We start from the raw sequence: 19,008 nt of genomic DNA on the forward strand, positions 1-19,008 counted from the left end.
ATGTATAATGTATGAGTAGTGGTAACAAATCACATACTTTCAATTAGCCATAAACCAGTGTGAACATAAAGTAGTGGTACTCGGTAGAATGAATTGAATAGAATAAGAGTTGGAACTTGATTGAAGTGCCACTAGTCCTTTCCCGCTACCAAAAGATCACCCCTGGGCAGACTCCTAACCTGTCCGTTTTTGAAATGTTCTTGACCCCTCGTGAGATGAGATTGTAACTGGGAGGCTAGGTTAGACCTTGAGAGAAGGTAAATAGTGAGACAGTAACCGAGAACGTCCAAAACACTGTTTCCTGAAAGGTCACACTAACTGTCAGGATGTTGGATCGGAAGAGTAAGTTGTGGAACAGAAATCTCTTAAGCTTAGGTTATTTGCCAGACAGGTACCAGGTGTAGGCTACCAGCCTCACGGCTTCAAGGGTAGCAGAGACACACTGGTGCCCATACCACCCACTGCAGAGGGGCCAACACTCAGAGAAGGGTACAAGGGCACTCATGAGTCTGCACTGGAAGGCCTCAAATGCAGTTAGTAGCACCTGAGCCAAAGGCTAAGACTGTTGTCCAGCATGAAGTTGTAGTTTTTCCTCTTTTGTGTTCTCTCATTTCACTCTCTTCTCAGGACGGTTAATTCTTTTGATTATTAGCAGGTGACAGAGACTGGTTCAGGTAATGATAAGGAGGTGTTGGGGAGAAAGAAGTTAGTAGCATAATCAGTCCGGCCAATTACTCTATTCAATTCAGGGGTAAAGGAAAATTTGGAAACCTTGGAGCTTGGAGAAAGTGCGAGGGGCTATTGTCTGAGTAGCATTACGTCCGTAAGTACGACGACCCCATGGTTAGAAAAGAGATACACCCAGCGATGCCAGTCCAGTAATATTCGGACTTGAGCAGGCATCCTTGAGAATGATTATCATTCTTGGGAGGGTAAGGTTTTAGACCAAACAAAGTGCTGGGCGTGCTCACACGTGCCTCAGTAATTATATCAAGTAGGATTAGTTCTCTTTCCACTAAATATTCTTGAGGTACCCGAACTATGGGTGGGAGGTCACTAGGGGAAAAAGTAGGACACCTAGGTCCCTTAGTCTGAAGTCTCCCAACGCTTTGCAAGCTGATCACTGTTAAATCTGAGTATTGAGAGACTGGGAAGAACGAACAGACAATAGCCCGCCCACAAGTGCTGATGAAAAGAACTGGTGACATTATTAGATGTGTGTATATTAACGCAAGCTGAAGGAGATTGCATATGACATTATTGATAGACATAGGATGATGCTATTGATGAACATGAAGTGTTTAAATGTATTCTGAGCTTAAAGACATGCGTTGGACAGAAGAACCTGTTAAACTTGAAGAACTGTAGTAGAGAATTCTGTATAGCTGATACACGTTCTACTGTATAATGTACCTTTCCAAATAATGTATTAAGTGTTTTATTGCACCCTTGAAGGGCATACAAAAAGTTATCTCCAAGCTCCAGAAGTGTACGGTTTATAGTAAAAGAAGAAGTCGTTTAGAGGATTAAGACTCTCTCTTATGATAACTTGTTTAGATCTACAAACAGCGTGGACATACACCAAGGGGGATTTGTATTACATAACAATGAAACGTGGTACTGAGATCCTGCATATAACATCTTTAAGGTGATAGTTTATTGTACTATCAAAGGGTGGACTGTCAAAGTCGTATAATTGGATGAACGAAAGTATATTGGTTTAATATTGGTTTGCCGTGCGTATTGCGAAGCGTATGCCACGTGTTACGTGATGTGGTACATTCGCACGGTAAAATACGCACGCACACACTCGCATTACAACAGCTAGTTATTTATATAATTTCATATTGGTTCTGTTACACTGTAATTCAGGAGCAGATAGTATTCGGTTAATTATTAGTCTATATATATATATATATATATATATATATATATATATATATATATATATAGTGATTATATGTACATACATTGTAGTGTTATTAAAGGTTTAGGTAATAGGAAAGGTGTCATGCCTGATATCATATTGAAGCCCTAATCATCAGCAGCTGTCCGGTGCAGTCGGCGAAGAGATCGCACATTGCATACTTTAGTTATTGATATTAGAGAGTAAACCTTTGTATGATACTGGCTATGAAAAGGAGCAGACCCCCTGGAGAGAAGACCCCCACCTTTGGATTCCTTAGATTGAATCAACCTATTACCTGTCTGGCCTGGACCCACCCAACGTCTGGACCTATAGAAACCATCTACATCATCTCTATTGTTCACAATGAAACACTGACTGTATATATATTAGCTGCATCTCACTGGGACCTCAGTCAGCTCTGACACAATATTCTATACAGAATATTGTCCATCGGGTCCCGTGGTTGCGCAGCGTGCGCAAGCGATTGCATTGGTATGTATTATCTTTTGGTATTGGCTGTGCTGTACTGTACTTTATCATAATATAATAATGTATTGAAATTGTTGACTATTTACATCTGCTAAAATAAATCACTTTGTGCTTTGGACACACATTCAATTGATTGGGCAATGCTTATTTTAAAACGATAGAATTACTTTAATAATAGCTTACTCTCATATCTTCAAGAAAGACTACGTACAAAATATAGTTTCATTTAAAACGTGTTGTATTATTAACATCCTAATTGTAAAACTTATATATACAACCTTGGCACTCCAAACTCACCCGCTTCCTCCAAAAGTGCTCTCGCACTGCCGAACTCCTCTGGAGGAAATCTCGCACCCTCACTGACTTCCTTCACTTTAAATTTATCCTCACCTCATTCTGCTTCACCCTCTCCCTTGCTAAACAAACCTTCTTTAAGTCCCTCATTTCTTCTCAGTCTTCTAATCCCCGTGGCCTTTTTGCCACCTTCAACTCCCTCCTTTCTCCCCCCCTCCTCCTGTCCCACTTTCCCTCTCCGCTGCTGATTTCACCACTTTTTTCTCTTCCAAAATTGAGGCCATCAGACTTAACATCTCCTCCTCCATCCCCTCTCCCCCTGCCCTAATTGTTCCACCCCCATCCAACAAACAACTCTGGTGCTCTTTCTACCCTACATCTGGCGATGAAGTTCGCTCTCTTATTCTCTCCTGTCCACCCTCTACCTGTCCTCTAGATCCCATCCACTCTTACCTCCTTCGCTCTCTCTCTCCCACTGCCTGCTCCTACCTTGCACACCTATTCAACCTATCACTCGCCTCAGGTGTTGTACCCTCCTCATTTAAACACGCTCTTATCTCTCCTATCCTCAAAAAACCCATTGTTGATCCCACCTCCCTTGCCAATTATCGCCCCATCTCACTTCTCTCCTACGCCTCCAAATTACTTGAGAGGATAGCCTGCTGTTGACTCACCAAATACCTCTCGGACAATTCCCTCCTCGACCCTCTCCAATATGGTTACCTCCCCCTCCACTCTACCGAAACCGTCCTGACCAAAGTTACCAACTACCTCCTCTCAGCCAAATCCAGGGGTCACTTCTCCATACTCATCCTCCTCGACCTCTCCGCGGCCTTTGACACCATGGATCACCCCCTCATTCTGCAAACTCTTCTCTCTCTCTGCCTCTCTGGTTCTGTCCACGCCTGGTTCTGCTCCTACCTCGCTAACCGCACCTTCTCTGTCTCCACATCTGGTTCTTCCTCCACCCCCTCCCCTGTCCCAGTATGAGTCCCCCAGGGCTCTGTTCTCGCTCTACATTTTCTCCCTCGGTGCTCTCATCTCCTCCTTTGGTCTTCAGTATCACCTCTATGCTGATGACATTCAGTTCTACATATCTTCTCCTGATCTCTCTCCCACCCTCCTCTCTCGTGTATCAGACTGCCTCTCTGCCATCTCCTCCTGGATGTCTTCGCGCTTTCTCACAATATATCTCTCTAAAACTGAATTCATTGTCTTCCCTCCCCCCAGGCTCCCCTTCCACCACAACCTCTCTATCGTTGTTAATAACACAACCATCTCCTCTGTCACCCAACTCCGATGCCTGGGTGTCACCCTTGACTCCTCTCTCTCCTTTGCCCCCCACGTCCAATCTCTTGCCCAAACCTGCCGCTTCCAGCTACGCAACATTGGCCCTTCCTCTCACAAGATGCCACCAAAACAATCATCCACGCACTCATCATCTCCTGCCTCGACTACTGTAACCTTCTCCTCACTGGCCTCCCCCTCTCCCACCTCGTCCCCCTCCATTCTGTTCTCAACGTGGCTGCCTGACTCATCTTTCTTGTATGCCACTCTTCCTCTGCCTCCCCTCCCTGCCATGCCTTACACTGGCTCCGCTTCGCCTACAGGATCCTTTTCAAACTCCTTACCACCACTTACAAAGCTCTCTCCCAGTCTACTGCCTCCTATGTCTATAACCTCCTCACCAATCACACTCCTGCCCTCTCCCTGCGCTCGGCCAATGACCGTCGCCTCTCATCCACTCTGATTACCTCTTCCCACTCCAGAACCCAAGACTTCTCCCGAGGAGACCCCCTGCACTGGAACAAACTCCCTCGCTCCATCCATCTCTTTCCCAGTCTGTGCTCCTTTAAATGGGCACTTAGAACTCACCTGTTCCTCAAAGACTACCAATCATCCACTTAACCTCTAACCTCCTTTGCTAATTCGCTAACCTCCTTCGCTTGCTCTCCCCTCTCTCCCCTGGCCCCTCTTTTCTCTCCCCCTTACTTCAATGGCCCCGTTTTGTTCACCCTCCCTTAGGATGTAAGCTCGTATGAGCAGGGCCCCTCTCCAATCCTGTCTCCATACCTGTTCTTCTCTCTCCGCCCTTACCCATATGTCTTCCCGAAGTTTATGAAATATTGGTACTTTGTGTTTATTGTTCTGTACTATGTCACCCTGTATGATCTACTGTTTGTACTGTGTACGGCGCTGCGGAAATCTAGTGGCGCCTAACAAATAAATGATAATAATAATAATAATAATGTATATATTATAAAACAGTATATAGTGTAACAATATTTTACACAAAGTATAGATTTTGGTGCCATACATTACATTTATTGCCTGTTATATAAATATTCAAGTCATTGTGTGTGTGTGTGTGTGTAGAGGGGGAGGAGGGGGGAGACCTGTGGGGGGAGAGAGCACAAAGGCACGACTCCATTCATCTCACATATCTCATTCAACAAGTCCAACAGCCAGTATTCACTATCCACATTGCCTTCACATGAGAGTTTCTAGATGGCAGCCATTTTACAGGCTTGCCAGATACTAGATCCATTTTCTCTACATTCCCTTTAAACCAACAGTCTAACAAAACGTTATCTTTAACAATCTGACCACTTCCTGAACAATCCAATCACTTACTATACATTTACTCTAAACTACATAAAGCAAACTATTTCTATACACTTCTATTACACAACATTTGCAATCTCCATTAGCCTTCCAGGAATAACCTTTACCAAAATCACAAATGCTTTCATGACCAAAACTTCACTAACTCCAGTTTATCTGAACCACACCGAACTATGTATAACACAAATACTTCCATTTAAAGCAACAATCTATCCCAAACACAACAGGAACTCCAAGAATTGTACAGCACTACAGGAGTCAACACATTGTCAGCCATCCCAACAACATGTGCCTGTAATGGCCCAATTCACTTCCAATGCAACTTTCATAGCAACAGGGACCAGCTCGTATTAGACTACATAATCACATACAAATCAGACTATCACCATACCATTACCTATGCATAAACCAACACAAGCTCAAATAACTCTTGCACTAAACTCAGACAGTTCCATTTGCATTTACCATCTGTATACAAACTTCCATATAATCAACGACAAATGATTATTTATTCTCATATACTTTACCACATATGCGTCTAGATTCGACCATCTTCCATTCAAAAACACATTACGTACTATATATTTCCAGATTTACACACCTTTCATTCATTCCATTCAAAAACTCCATTATAACTGCTAGCCAGGCCTTGGCTGATGGCCTTGAAGGCCATTAGGCAACTTACTATGCCCGCATGGCTCATCAACCTGGGAGCTGCTCACCAAAAAGGCTTGTGTGCTCTTTGCTACATAACAATAATGCCCTTCTCCTGGGCAGAGTTTACTTTTCCACAGGAACTAGGCCACAGCCTTTAATGGGGGGGAGGGGTATTGTGGGGTATTGTGCCTAGTCACCTTCTAATTCAATTGTGGCTGAATCTGTTCATATGTTATAAAATGATAGATTATTTATATACTCTTCATTAATAAACTACCTTCATTATCACACAGGGTTGTTTCCAGTTTAAGGCCAATTCTTAGAAAGATAATTCTATTTCAATGTCTGCTCTATTTACTCTGATTACCACAGTTTAATACATGAAACATTGCATATCATATTCAAGAAAAGATTCCACAAAGTCTCATTAAAGATAATATGTATTCTTATTAACAATAATATTTTTAGTAACGGTATTTACACATATAATAACAGTGTAGAACGCATAATACATTTTACCTGAAATACAATGCATTACCTGCTTTAGCTATCTTATACATGTGTAAATGGGCCATTTATCCATGTTACTAAGCAAACATGATAGTACTATATGTGTATATGGGTGCAATCAGATTGTAAGACAATGTGTGTGCATGTATGTGTAAGACAGTTTGTAAGACATGATGTGTGTGCAATAAGATCCTGTCCAATCAGATTGTAAGATGAGTGTGTGTGTGTGTGTGTAAGACAGATAGTAAAACAGTGCATGTGTGCAAGACAATTTGTATTATAGTGTGTGTGTGTGTGTGTGTGTGTGTGTGTGTTAGACAGACAGTGTGTGGCTATGCATATGTTAATTGCAAGTTGGAGGGGGATTGAGGATTGATCAGTGCACATGGTAGATAGCAAAAATGGCCTTGCAAAATGGAGTCCAGACCATGTGTCTCTGGCCTTAGAATAAAGCTCTCACATGGCTTGCACAGGAGCCATGTTGTCCATTAAATCTATCCAGCAATAAACTGCATGTACAGCACAATACAAAACTCTTGTCTTTAATCTACTTTCTTTCCACTAAACCTATCCAGCACTAGACTGCATGTAACAAACAGTATATGCAAAACTGCAAAACTTTCCCAAATGATCCATGTGTCACTCACCGGACCGTGAGTGCCTCTTCTACTGTTATTAGGAACCGTGGCCGCCCGCCATCCTGATGGTCTGCGCATGCGCAGCCTCTATGAACCCTTCAGACCTGTTGCTTTTAGTTAATTGGCTGATCAGGCAATACTCCCTATTTAAAGCACCTGTGGTCATTACCTCGTTGCCTGATCTTGGAGTCTCATTCCCTGTGAGTCTCTGAAGGTGTTCCTGTGTTTCTCCTCGTGTCTTCAGTTCCAGCTGATTCCTCTCTATTGCATTGCCGGTTTCCAGACCGCTTCAACTTGCCGGTTTCCAGACCGCTTCAACTTGCGGGTTTCCAGACCGCTTCAACTTGCCGGTTTCCAGACCGCTTCAACTCTCCTGTGTTTCATTGTGTCTTCAGTTCCAGCTGATTCCTGACTATAGCATTGCCGGTTCCCAGACTGCTTCAACTCTCCTGTGTTTCATCGTGTCTTCAGTTCCAGCTGATTCCTCTCTATTGCATTGCCTGTTTCCAGACCGCTTCAACTTGCCGGTTTCCAGACCGCTTCAACTTGCCGGTTTCCAGACCGCTTCAACTCTCCTGTGTTTCATCGTATCTTCAGTTCCAGCTGATTCCTGACTATTGCATTGCCGGTTCCCAGACCGCTTCAACTCTCCTGTGTTTCATCGTGTCTTCAGTCCCAGCTGATTCCTGACTATTGCATTGCCGGTTTCCAGACCGCTTCAACTCTCCTGTGTTTCATCGTGTCTTCAGTTCCAGCTGATTCCTGACTATTGCATTGCCGGTTTCCAGACCGCTTCAACTCTCCTGTGTTTCATTGTGTCTTCAGTCCCAGCTGATTCCTGACTATTGCATTGCCGGTTTCCAGACCGTTTCAACACTCCTGTGTTTCATCGTGTCTTCAGTTCCTGCTGATTTCTGCATGAATTTCCAGACCGCTTCAACTTGCCGGTTTCCAGACCGCTTCAACTTGCCGGTTTCCAGACCGCTTCAACTCTCCTGTGTTTCATCGTGTCTTCAGTTCCAGCTGATTCCTGACTATTGCATTGCCGGTTCCCAGACCGCTTCAACTCTCCTGTGTTTCATTGTGTCTTCAGTTCCAGCTGATTCCTTTCTATTGCATTGCCGGTTTCCAGACCGCTTCAACTTGCCGGTTTCCAGACCGCTTCAACTTGCCGGTTTCCAGACCGCTTCAACTCTCCTGTGTTTCATCGTATCTTCAGTTCCAGCTGATTCCTGACTATTGCATTGCCGGTTTCCAGACCGCTTCAACTCTCCTGTGTTTCATTGTGTCTTCAGTCCCAGCTGATTCCTGACTATTGCATAGCCGGTTTCCAGACCGTTTCAACTCTCCTGTGTTTCATCGTGTCTTCAGTTCCTGCTGATTTCTGCATGAATCATCATTGCTCCACTCGTGTCAAGTTCTCTGCCTGTGTGCTACACAGACATGGATTACCGCTACCACTCTCCTGTGGCCTCTACTCGTGTCGGCGTTCAGCCGCTCAGCTATCCCTGTGTTTCTCTCGTGACAGCCTGCTCAACTGAATCGCGGTATGCTTACCATCTATTGACTTTACTAGTTTATTGCATATCCGCTTGGACTGTGTCCTGCTCATCTACGGAGTCCTTTATCTTCAGAAGATATAGATGCTATTGACTTTGTCTCATTTGACCTGGATCTCAGTAGTGACTTTGTATCTCTCAAGCAGCGCTTGTCATTTGCTATTGTATTGTATATACCATTTGGGATCAAGTTCCTTGTGCTCTCTGTGTTACCTTCTATGTTCCACTCATCTACACTAGTGCCTATCCTCACCTATAGCAGTGGTACAACTTGCTGAACGCAGACCAATGACTCCCAGTTTCCTATTGGCACCAGTTACAAGTTCCCTCACTATAAGCAGTGGTACAACTTGCTGTACGCAGACCACTGACTTCCCCGTTACCTACTTGCACCTAGGACCAGTCCCATCACTACTAGCAGTGGTACAACTTGCTGTACGCAGACCACTGACTTCACTACCTCCTATCTACTCCTGGACATTCCTCTCACTATAGCGGTGGTGCAACTTGCTGTACGCAGACCACTGACTTTCCTCACGTCTTCACGTCCATCAAGATCCTCCTGTTCATATTGTCTAATCCATAACCAGTTGCTGCTAGTCATAGACTTTCCTTTAGCATCCTCTCACCATCTGCTGATTCTCCTGTTCCGCTAGTCACCCTGCTATCAGAGGACCACTGTGTGTATACGCGACTCTGGTAAGACTACATCTGGTGATATCCTGGGCAAAGACTCCTAGTGCCCGTGACAGTAAGATCAGGCCATGACAGACCCAGGATCGGAACCATCAGCTAAAGAGATGCTGCAGTATCTGGTCACCCGAATTGAACAACAGGATGTTCGCCAACAACAGTTGCTGCAATGTTATCAGACTTTAGCCTCCCAAGGAAATTCTGTGCAAAATACCGCAGCCACTGTTGATACTCCCGTGTCATCACCTGTTTCCCCAGTGCCATCCCAGGTGTCTACTGCTTCCACGATACACCTGCCTACTCCTTCAAAATATGATGGAGACCCCAAAACATGTAGGGGTTTTCTGAATCAATGCTCTGTCCATTTTGAGCTTTAACCTCACAATTTCTCTACTCATCGTTCCAGAGTGGCCTATCTCATCTCCTTGTTTTCCGGACAGGCTCTTGCATGGGCTTCCCCTCTGTGGGAGAGAAATGATCCATTTTTACAAGATAGTGCCAAGTTTATTTCCACGTTTCGAAGTGTATTTGATGAACCTGGTCAGGTTATCTCTGCCGCATCCAGCATCCTCCATCTACGCCAAGGATCTCGCACTGTAGCTCAGTACGTCATTCAATTTCGGATACTAGCCTCTGAACTTCAGTGGAACACTGAAGCCTTGATTGCCGCCTTCTGGCAGGGGCTTTCTGATAAAATTAAAGATGCACTGACCTCACAAGAATTACCCTCTTCCTTGGAGGATTTGATTTCTCTTTGCCATCGTGTGGACATGAGATTTCGTGAGAGAGATTCTGAAAAACTAACTTTCCATAAAGCACCTCTTCGCTCAGGACCTCAAGTTCGTCAAGCTCCATCTCCAGTAGTACCTATGGAGATAGGTCGCTCCAAATTAACTTCAGAGGAAAGAGACCGAAGAGTAAAAAATAGACTCTGTATCTATTGTGCTGATTCTACTCACATGCTCAACTCATGTCCTAAAAAGTCGGGAAATGCCAGGCCCTAACCAGTTCTGGAGAGGTGAAGTTAGGGTCCCTGGAGTCCTCTCCAAGTTCCACAAAATTAAAAGTTTGTGCTTTTGATATTACCGTTTCCTTTGCTACCAAATCCTTTGTGTCCCAAGCACTTATTGATTCTGGAGCTGCAGGAAATTTTATTTCTAAATCCCTCGTGAATCAATGGTCCCTACCAGTGGTTTCTTTAAAGGTACCTATTACCGTTACTGCTATCGATGGATCACGTATTATTAATGGTCTCATTACTCAGAGTACGTCTCCAGTGACTCTTCAAATTGGAGCTTTACACCAGGAAAAAATGTCATTCCTAATTCTTCCTGTTACTACCAGTCCTATTGTTCTAGGCCTTCCATGGCTTCAACTGCATTCTCCTCAGATTGATTGGAACACTCCTCAAGTTACGTCTTGGGGGCCTGAGTGTCATCATCGTTGCCTTTCTCAAGTTGTTCCACTCAAGATACAGCAATCCTCCATTTCACCGTGTCCACCGGGTCTTCCTCCTCAGTATGCTTCCTTTGCCGATGTATTTAATAAGCTTCAGTCTGAACGTCTTCCTCCTCATCGTTCTTGGGACTGTCCGATTGATCTTCAACCTGGCAAGACTCCTCCTAGGGGTCGTGTGTATCCACTTTCTTTACCGGAGACTCAAGCTACGTCTGAGTATATCAAAGAGAACCTCCAGCGAGGATTTATTCGACCTTCTTCCTCTACCGCTGGAGCAGGATTCTTCTTCGTGAAAAAGAAGGATGGGTCATTACGTCCTTGTATAGATTTTCGTGGACTCAACGCCATTACCATCAAAAATCGGTATCCCATTCCACTAATTACTGAGCTTTTTGATCGTATCAAGGGAGCCCGGATCTTTACCAAGCTGGATCTCCGTGGTGCTTATAATTTAATTCGTATCAGGTCCGGTGACGAATGGAAGACAGCTTTCAACACCAGAGATGGGCATTATGAGTATTTAGTTATGCCCTTTGGGTTGTGTAACGCCCTCGCTGTTTTCCAGGGTTTCGTTAATGAGATCTTCCGGGACTTGTTATATGTTTGTGTCGTCGTCTATCTGGACGACATATTAATCTTTTCTCAGGACCTGCCTTCTCATCATCAACACGTGGCAGAAGTCCTTTCCAGACTCCGAAGAAATTCGTTATTCTGCAAGTTAGAAAAATGTTCATTCGAGTTGCCCCAGATTACATTTCTGGGATATATTGTCTCCGGAGTCAGTCTTCAGATGGATCCAGAAAAGGTGAATGCTGTATTACATTGGCCTCAGCCAACTACTCTTCGTGCAATTCAGCGTTTTTTAGGTTTTGCTAATTATTACAGACGCTTCATCCAAGATTTTTCCTCGATTGCATCTCCTATTGTGGCCCTAACTCGTAAAGGGGCTAATACTAAACAATGGTCCTCCAAGGCCCTTCAAGCTTTCCAGTTACTCAAAGAGTCCTTCTCCTCCGCTCCTGTTCTTCGACAGCCTGATGTGACGCTTCCCTTCTTCCTAGAGGTAGACGCCTCTAATGTTGGCTTAGGAGCCATTCTATCCCAAAGATCGGAGCAACAAAAATTTCATCCTTGTGCCTTTTTTTTTCTCGGGGCCTTCTACCTGCAGAGAAGAATTATACCATCGGGGACAAGGAGTTGCATCATCAATGTAAGACACCACAAAACTTTGCATTCTACTGGGATCACTGCGATGTCAAAGTTGCTTCTACAGGGTGCCAATTTTTAGCTTTCATCTCTTACCCCGGAAGCCACTATAGCTCTGTGCTGAACAGTCAGGGGTAGGAACGCTGTGCTGTATGACAAAGGAACAAAATAAATCGACAAATAGAAAATATAAATAGTCACTTAACCAATACAAAGGTACGAAGAAAAATGTTTTTATATGCGCTTTTCCCTATTCATGAATTGTTATCTGTTTTGAATACATGTTCTGTCCTTTACATACTCAATACATTTGCAGCATATGTCTACAGTGAATAAATTAGTGACATCACAGAACCTTATTCCATTCACTTACATTTTCCATACAGCCACTTCTAAATTTCCACTTTGACCCCTGTATGACATAGTAACCCTTGAATGGTATGATAAGTTAAAATTGTGAAGTGCCAGGCGCCATGTTAATGCTTGCTACGTTTGTATACTCATTTTGGCAATATAGGAAACCACAGTTCCATTATTTGTAGTAGACAAAGTATTTGTTTTGCTTTCAGCACAGACATAAATAAATTACATTATAGTAAGGGGTATATTTACTAAACTGCGGGTTTGAAAAAGTGGAAATGTTGCCTATAGCAGCCGGATTGTAGCTGTCATTTTGTAGAATGTACTAAATTAATGATCGCTAGAATCTAATTGGTTGCTATAGGCAACATCTTCACCTTTTCAGATCTGCAGTTTAGTAAATTTAGCCCTATGAGTCATTTACAAGCTGCAAGGATCCTGCGTTGCCTTTTTATTTACTCAAATGTTCCTATTTGTCTATCATACACATTTGAAGGATCACATCTACTTCACAATCTTTGGAACTACTTCATAGGGGAAGCACCTACTTTTGTGGGCCCACCTGAAAATGCCCATAATGGATACAATAAAAATGTCACTTCAAAATCTAGCCCACCACTTTGGGACCAGCTCCTTCATTCATTTCAACTTTTACATTTTCCTAGTAAAATGCTGCTATGTTTAGAGTCAATAATGTTGTACATTAATAATGAGAGTGGGGTTGGGCAGGCATTATTTTCTAAAGGAAAATAGATTGGCTAAATTAGAAAATGAAAGGCACGTTGCAAAAGAAAGTAAGACAAACCCTAAAAAAAAATTTAAGTATATAAATGGCAAAAGGATTAAAAAAGATAATATAGGACCCCTAAGAAGTGAGATGGGTGAATTGATAAATGATACTAAGGAAAAAGCAGAGGTATTAAACACTTTCTTTTCTTCAGTATTTACCAGAGAGGAACAAATGGTAGAAGTAATACATAAAAATGGAAATGAAACCATGCCATTAATTAATACTTGGTTGTCAGAGGAAGAAGTCCAAAGGCGACTGAAGAATATTAAGATAAATAAAGCTCCAGGTCCAGATGGCATACACCAGTGATGGCTAACCTTTTCAGCTTGGTGTGTCAAAAATCGGAAAAAAGTGTAGCCTTCCTCGGGTCACGTGTCATTTCAAAAAAATAATATATATATATATATATATATATATATATATATTTTATTTAAATATAAATTTAATATAAATATAAAACACTACATAAGATTGCTTGTGGCCAGTAAATGGTTTCCCCCTGTAGCCCAATGACAAATTATATATATATATATATATATATATATATATATATATATATATATATATAAATAAATATATATATTTGTCATTGGGCTACAGGGTGAAACCAGATACTGGCCACAAGCAATCTTATGTAGTGTTTTTATTAATAGACAAAATACTAAATTTCTGGTGAGCCTGCAGGGTATGCAGAGCAGGCTCACCAGAAATTGAGTCTTTTGTCTATTAATAAAAACACTACATAAGATTGATTGCGGCAGGATCTGAAGCTATTTTACAATTTAACATTTGATATATTAAGTGCAAGCCCTACCGTGACCCAGGGAAGCCAGCCAGTGATGCCGGGAGATATGAAAGGGAGGAGCTGCTGCGACCGCGCATGCGCAGCAGCTCCATTTCGCCGATGGGGAGTTGTACAGCAGCCGCGGCACTGCCAAAGAAGCGTCTGCGGTGGTTCTGTACAGAAAAAATATTTGGTATGTTTAAAACAAGCAGTTTGACTGACTCGCCTGGCGTGTCAGTCAAACTGCCTCGGCGTGTCACGAGTGTCATAGGTTAGCCATCACGGGCATACACCCAGGGGTCCTTATGGAGTTAAACTCGGAAATAGCTAGACCGCTATTCTTAATTTTCAGAGATTCCATCTCAACAGGCTCAGTACCAAGGGATTGGCGAATAGCAGATGTGGTGCCGTTGTTTAAAAAGGGGACGAGATCACAACCAGGGAATTATAGACCTGTAAGCCTGATATCAAAAGTGGGAAACTACAGGAAGCTATTTTAAGGGATAGTATTCAGGATTACTTGGTACGCCATAAAATTATTAGTGGGAATCAACATGGATTTGTGAGGGATAGGTCATGTCAAACTAATCTAATTAGTTTCTACGAGGAAGTTAGTGGAAACTTAGACCAGGGCAGCACAGTAGATGTGGTCTACTTAGAATTTGCAAAGGCCTTTGATACAGTGCCACTCAAGAGGTTGGTTTACAAAATTAGGGAACTAGGTCTAGGAATCAACACTTGTACTTTGATCAAAAACTGGTTAGAGAATAGGGAACAGAAAATTGTGATAAATGGAACATTTTCTAATTGGTCAAAAGACTTAAGTGGAGTACCTCAAGGTTCCATGCTGGGGCCACTCCTTTTTAATATATTCATTAATGACCTTGGTGATGGTTTAGAGAGTAAAGTTTCTATTTTTGCAGATGACACTAAACTTTGTAAGGTAATAAAATCAGAGCAAGATGTAGCTTCTCTACAGAGGGACTTAAATAAACTGGAGGATTGGGCGGCCAAATGAAATATGAAGTTTAACACAGATAAATGTAAGGTTATGCATTCAGGGATCAAAAACAAGAACGCAATCTATAAATTAAATGGAATTAATTTAGGAGAATCTATAATGGAAAAGGATTTGGGAGTGCTTGTAGACAGTAGACTTAGCAATAGTTCTCAATGTCAAGCAGCAGATGCAAGGGCAAACAAAGTATTGGCATGCATAAAAAGGGGCATAGATGCAAGGGAAGACAGTGTAATTTTGCCACTGTATAAATCGTTGGGAAGACCTCATCTTGAATATGCAGTACAGTTCTGGGCACCACTCTATAAAAAAAGATAATTTGGAACTAGAAAGAGTTCAGAGAAGGGCGACAAAATTGATAAAGGGTATGGAGTCATTAAGTTATGAGGAAAGGTTAGCCAGTTTAGGCATGTTTACTTTAGAAAAGAGGTATCTAAGGGGAGAAATGACTACTATGTACAAATACATTAGGGATCAATACAGAGAACTTTCACTTTACCCCAAGGACTATACACAGGACACGTGGTCACCCCCTAAGGTTAGAGGAGCGGAAATTTCACAACCAGCAAAGGAAGGGGTTCTTTACAGTAAGGGCAGTCAATATATGGAATTCATTGCCAGGGAAGGTTGTGATGGCAGATTCAATAGATATTTTTAAGAAAGGGTTAGACAAATTTTTAACGGAAAGATGTATCCAGGGATACGACCGTTAATTAAAATGTAGGATAGTAGTGGATATAGGGTAAAACTAGGACTGCAATATTGAGTTTGGGTGGATTTTCACAATTGAAACAGATTGGTGGTTGCTTACTCTGGATTAATTTCAAATATAAGTGCAGGTTCACAGGAGATCCAAAATAGGTTGAACGTGATGGACTGGTGTCTTTTTTCAACCTCATCAACTATGTTACTATGTTACTATGTAATTCTGTCTTTATTACATGTGTCAGTGTTTATGTATTGGAGTGTTTTTATTACAGTGCCTGAAACATGCTTAGAAATATGATTTCCCTTAGAAGTGCAACTGAAAGGTATGAGATGTATTCCATTACATAGGCAAACCGAGGGGGGGGGGTTCCTAGTGCCTGTAAACCCCCCTCCAAGCCTGGGGCGCTGTATAATTGAGGTGGCTAGGCCCTGCCCCCACTTCACACGGCTCTGCTTGAAAAGGGAGAGCTGTGTGCACCTAACAGTACTGCATGCAGCATTACCCATGTATATTTTGGGGATAGGAAGAGTTGGAGAACAGCCAAGCACTGTCTAATGTTATAGCCATACCCCCATGCATGCTGGTCACGCCCACTGGTGGCGTGGTGTGGAAATCCCCCTCTACAAATCCTGCGTTCACCCCCGCATAGAAGGAAACACGAATTCCGTCACCAATGTTAAAATGCTACCAAAAAATCAAAGTCAAATTAATCTAGCTGACATTTTCTGAACTATTTTCAATTTAAATAGCATTCACTAAAAATGTTGAACTGGCCTTGGATTTACTCCTGGTCATGAAATGGATAACCATGAAGTGGTTTAGCCAAAATAAAGAAATTAGATAAACAGTTCTTTTCACTAGAAAAATGTCTCAATAGTCACTCAACAGAGACAAAATGTTTTAAATAACTCACTGAAAAAAACATCTCATGACGGTAAGTTCAAGCTAGTTCATGTACACAATGACTCAGTATTACTTTGAACTTACAGACACATGGGTGTTGAAATACAAAACTTTTTAAAAGTGTAGGCAAATCCTTATGCATTGACTTCATTTAACCGAGCACTCAATCCGTTTTCTCAAAGCCTCATTACAGCATAGTGTACTAGGTAATTAATGGATGCTCTTATAAAACGCTATTATAGTGCAACGAGTGTGAATGTTGCAGGCAATGTTGAAATTGACACAAAGCAAATTATTGCCAGAAAGTCTGTGTACAAGTCCATTCTCTTACATTATTTTTTGGGCTACCAGCTTCAAAGCACATTTCCAGGCTTTAAGAATGCGCATTGAACGTGTAATAGTAACACCTGTTTGAACAAATCCTTAAATCTACAATTTGAGAAAAGGCATTTTTGCATAAGTAGACAACTTACATTTGTACATTTGTATGTATTAATTTAATATAAGGGTGTTAGAAGATATTGTATTCATATAAACAGCACAAAGATTCAGACCAAGTGCTTTTATAGAGGTCAAAAGAGCTCCTCGCTAACTTTATATAATTGCCGTAATAATTTAAAGTAGTGGTCCATTATTCCTTATTATATACAAGTTTTAGTAAAAACAAAAAATCTATTCCCTTAACACACAGACTCAAAATGACAGTGGCTGACACAGTGCTGCTCTGTATAAGACTGATCTGACGCTGCTGCTAACTGTGCTACTGCTCGTCTCACAATAGATGAGTCCGAGGATACAACCTACAGGAAGTCTCAATGGAAGCAGCCGCCACAGATACACCCTTCAGGAGTAACTGCACTTCCTGTCAAGCGTTCCGCAGGGGAAGGCATTGTGGATTTAGATCATACTTGCCTACTTTCAGTAGGCGACGTCCGGGAGAGGCGTGACTAATGGGTGGTATTAAAATTATGTTTTGTTGCGGGGGGGGGGGGGGGGGCGGGGCCAAAATGACGCGATTCTCTGTGAATCGCATCATTTTAACAAGGGAATTCCGGGATGCGGGAGAAATGCCAGCTCTCGCGGGAGCCCGGGAGACTGACCCGGAGAATGACCCGAATTTCGGGAGCCTCCCGAACTTTCCGGGATAGTTGGCAAGTATGATTTAGATCTATATGAATATTTATATCTAATTGTGGTTATCTGTGGTATTTTCACAGGTGGATGCTCCAATAAATTATCTTTACAAGAGTGGAGTTTACAGATGCATGTGAGATATAAAAAATGTAGTATATAGGTTTAGGTTTGAAAAACAGAAGTCTAGGATAAGATGACTTCCACTTCTTTATTATATAAAAATCGAAGATGAAGAAATATAATAGACTCATAGGGGGTCTAGTTCATAGGCTGGTCCTATGTTAGCTATCCTGTAAAACTTGGATGGGAGACCACCTGGGAATACCAGGTACTGTAGGTTATTTTTTTTCGTTTTTTTTTTCTCTCTTGTTCCTGCTTCCTTAAATGCTGGTGTTGAGATGTATAAGAGATGAAGGTCAGTAGGCAAGCAATACCTACAGCCACACCACCCTGAACATGCCCAATCTAGTCTGATCTTGGAAGGTAAGCAGGGCCGGGCCTGGTTAGTACTTGGATGGGAGACCACCTGGGAATACCAGGTACTGTAGGTTTTTTTTTTTGGTTTTTTTTTTCTCTCTTGTTCCTGCTTCCTTCAATGTTGGTGTTGAGATGTATAAGAGATGTAGGTCAGTAGGCCAACAATACCTACAGCCACACCACCCTGAACAAGCCCAATCTCATCTGATCTTGGAAACTAAGCAGGGCCGGGCCTGGTTAGTACTTGGATGGTAGACCACCTGGGAATACCAGGTGCTGTAGGTTTTATTTTTTTCGATTTTTTTTTTCTCTCTTGTTCCTGCTTTCTTCAATGCCGGTGTTGAGATGTATAAGAGATGTAGGTCAGTAGGCAAGCAATACCTACAGCCACACCACCCTGAACAAGCCCAATCTCGTCTGATCTTGGAAGCTAAGCAGGGCCAGGCCTGGTTAGTACTTGGATGGGAGACCACCTGGGAATACCAGGTGCTGTAGGTTTTTTTTTTTCGGGTTTTTTTTTCCGTTTTTTTTTTCTCTCTTGTTCCTGCTTCCTTCAATGCTGGTGTTGAGATGTATAAGAGATGTAGGTCAGTAGGCAAGCAATGTCTACAGCCACACCACCCTAAGCAAGACCAATCTCGTCTGATCTTGGAAGCTAAGCAGGGCTGGGCCTGGTTAGTACTTGGATGGGAGACCACCTGGGAATGCCAGGTGCTGTAGGTTTTTTTTTGGTTTTTTTTTGGTTTTTTTTCTCTCTTGTTCCTGCTTCCTTCAATGCTGGTGTTGAGATGTATA

General features: G+C 42.4%; 1 long non-coding RNA gene, 3 other non-coding genes and 1 pseudogene across 6 annotated transcripts in view; all 5 read left to right on the forward strand.

Annotated features, from left to right (window-relative positions):
- The window catches only part of LOC142161191 (uncharacterized), a 56,955-nt gene that overhangs the window by 12,651 nt on the left and 25,296 nt on the right, over nucleotides 1–19,008 (forward strand). The window contains exon 1 of one of the 3 annotated variants that reach the window (XR_012693364.1): nucleotides 9,357–9,380. The exons of the other annotated variants lie outside the window; for them this stretch is intronic. This is a non-coding gene — a long non-coding RNA (uncharacterized LOC142161191). Of the gene's footprint in view, nucleotides 1–9,356; nucleotides 9,381–19,008 lie in introns of those variants that run through there. 3 annotated transcript variants of the gene reach the window in all.
- Nucleotides 18,169–18,287, forward strand: LOC142095548 (5S ribosomal RNA). Its single transcript, XR_012677808.1, has one exon. It is a non-coding gene; the product is annotated as a 5S ribosomal RNA (ribosomal RNA).
- On the forward strand, nucleotides 18,380–18,498 carry LOC142095514 (5S ribosomal RNA). The gene has a single exon (XR_012677781.1). It is a non-coding gene; the product is annotated as a 5S ribosomal RNA (ribosomal RNA).
- LOC142095927 (5S ribosomal RNA) lies at nucleotides 18,593–18,711 on the forward strand. Its single transcript, XR_012678036.1, has one exon. It is a non-coding gene; the product is annotated as a 5S ribosomal RNA (ribosomal RNA).
- On the forward strand, nucleotides 18,818–18,936 carry LOC142095608 (5S ribosomal RNA; annotated as a pseudogene).

Source organism: Mixophyes fleayi, chromosome 6, assembly GCF_038048845.1.
Source record: "Mixophyes fleayi isolate aMixFle1 chromosome 6, aMixFle1.hap1, whole genome shotgun sequence".
NCBI classification, from domain to species: Eukaryota; Metazoa; Chordata; class Amphibia; order Anura; family Limnodynastidae; genus Mixophyes; species Mixophyes fleayi.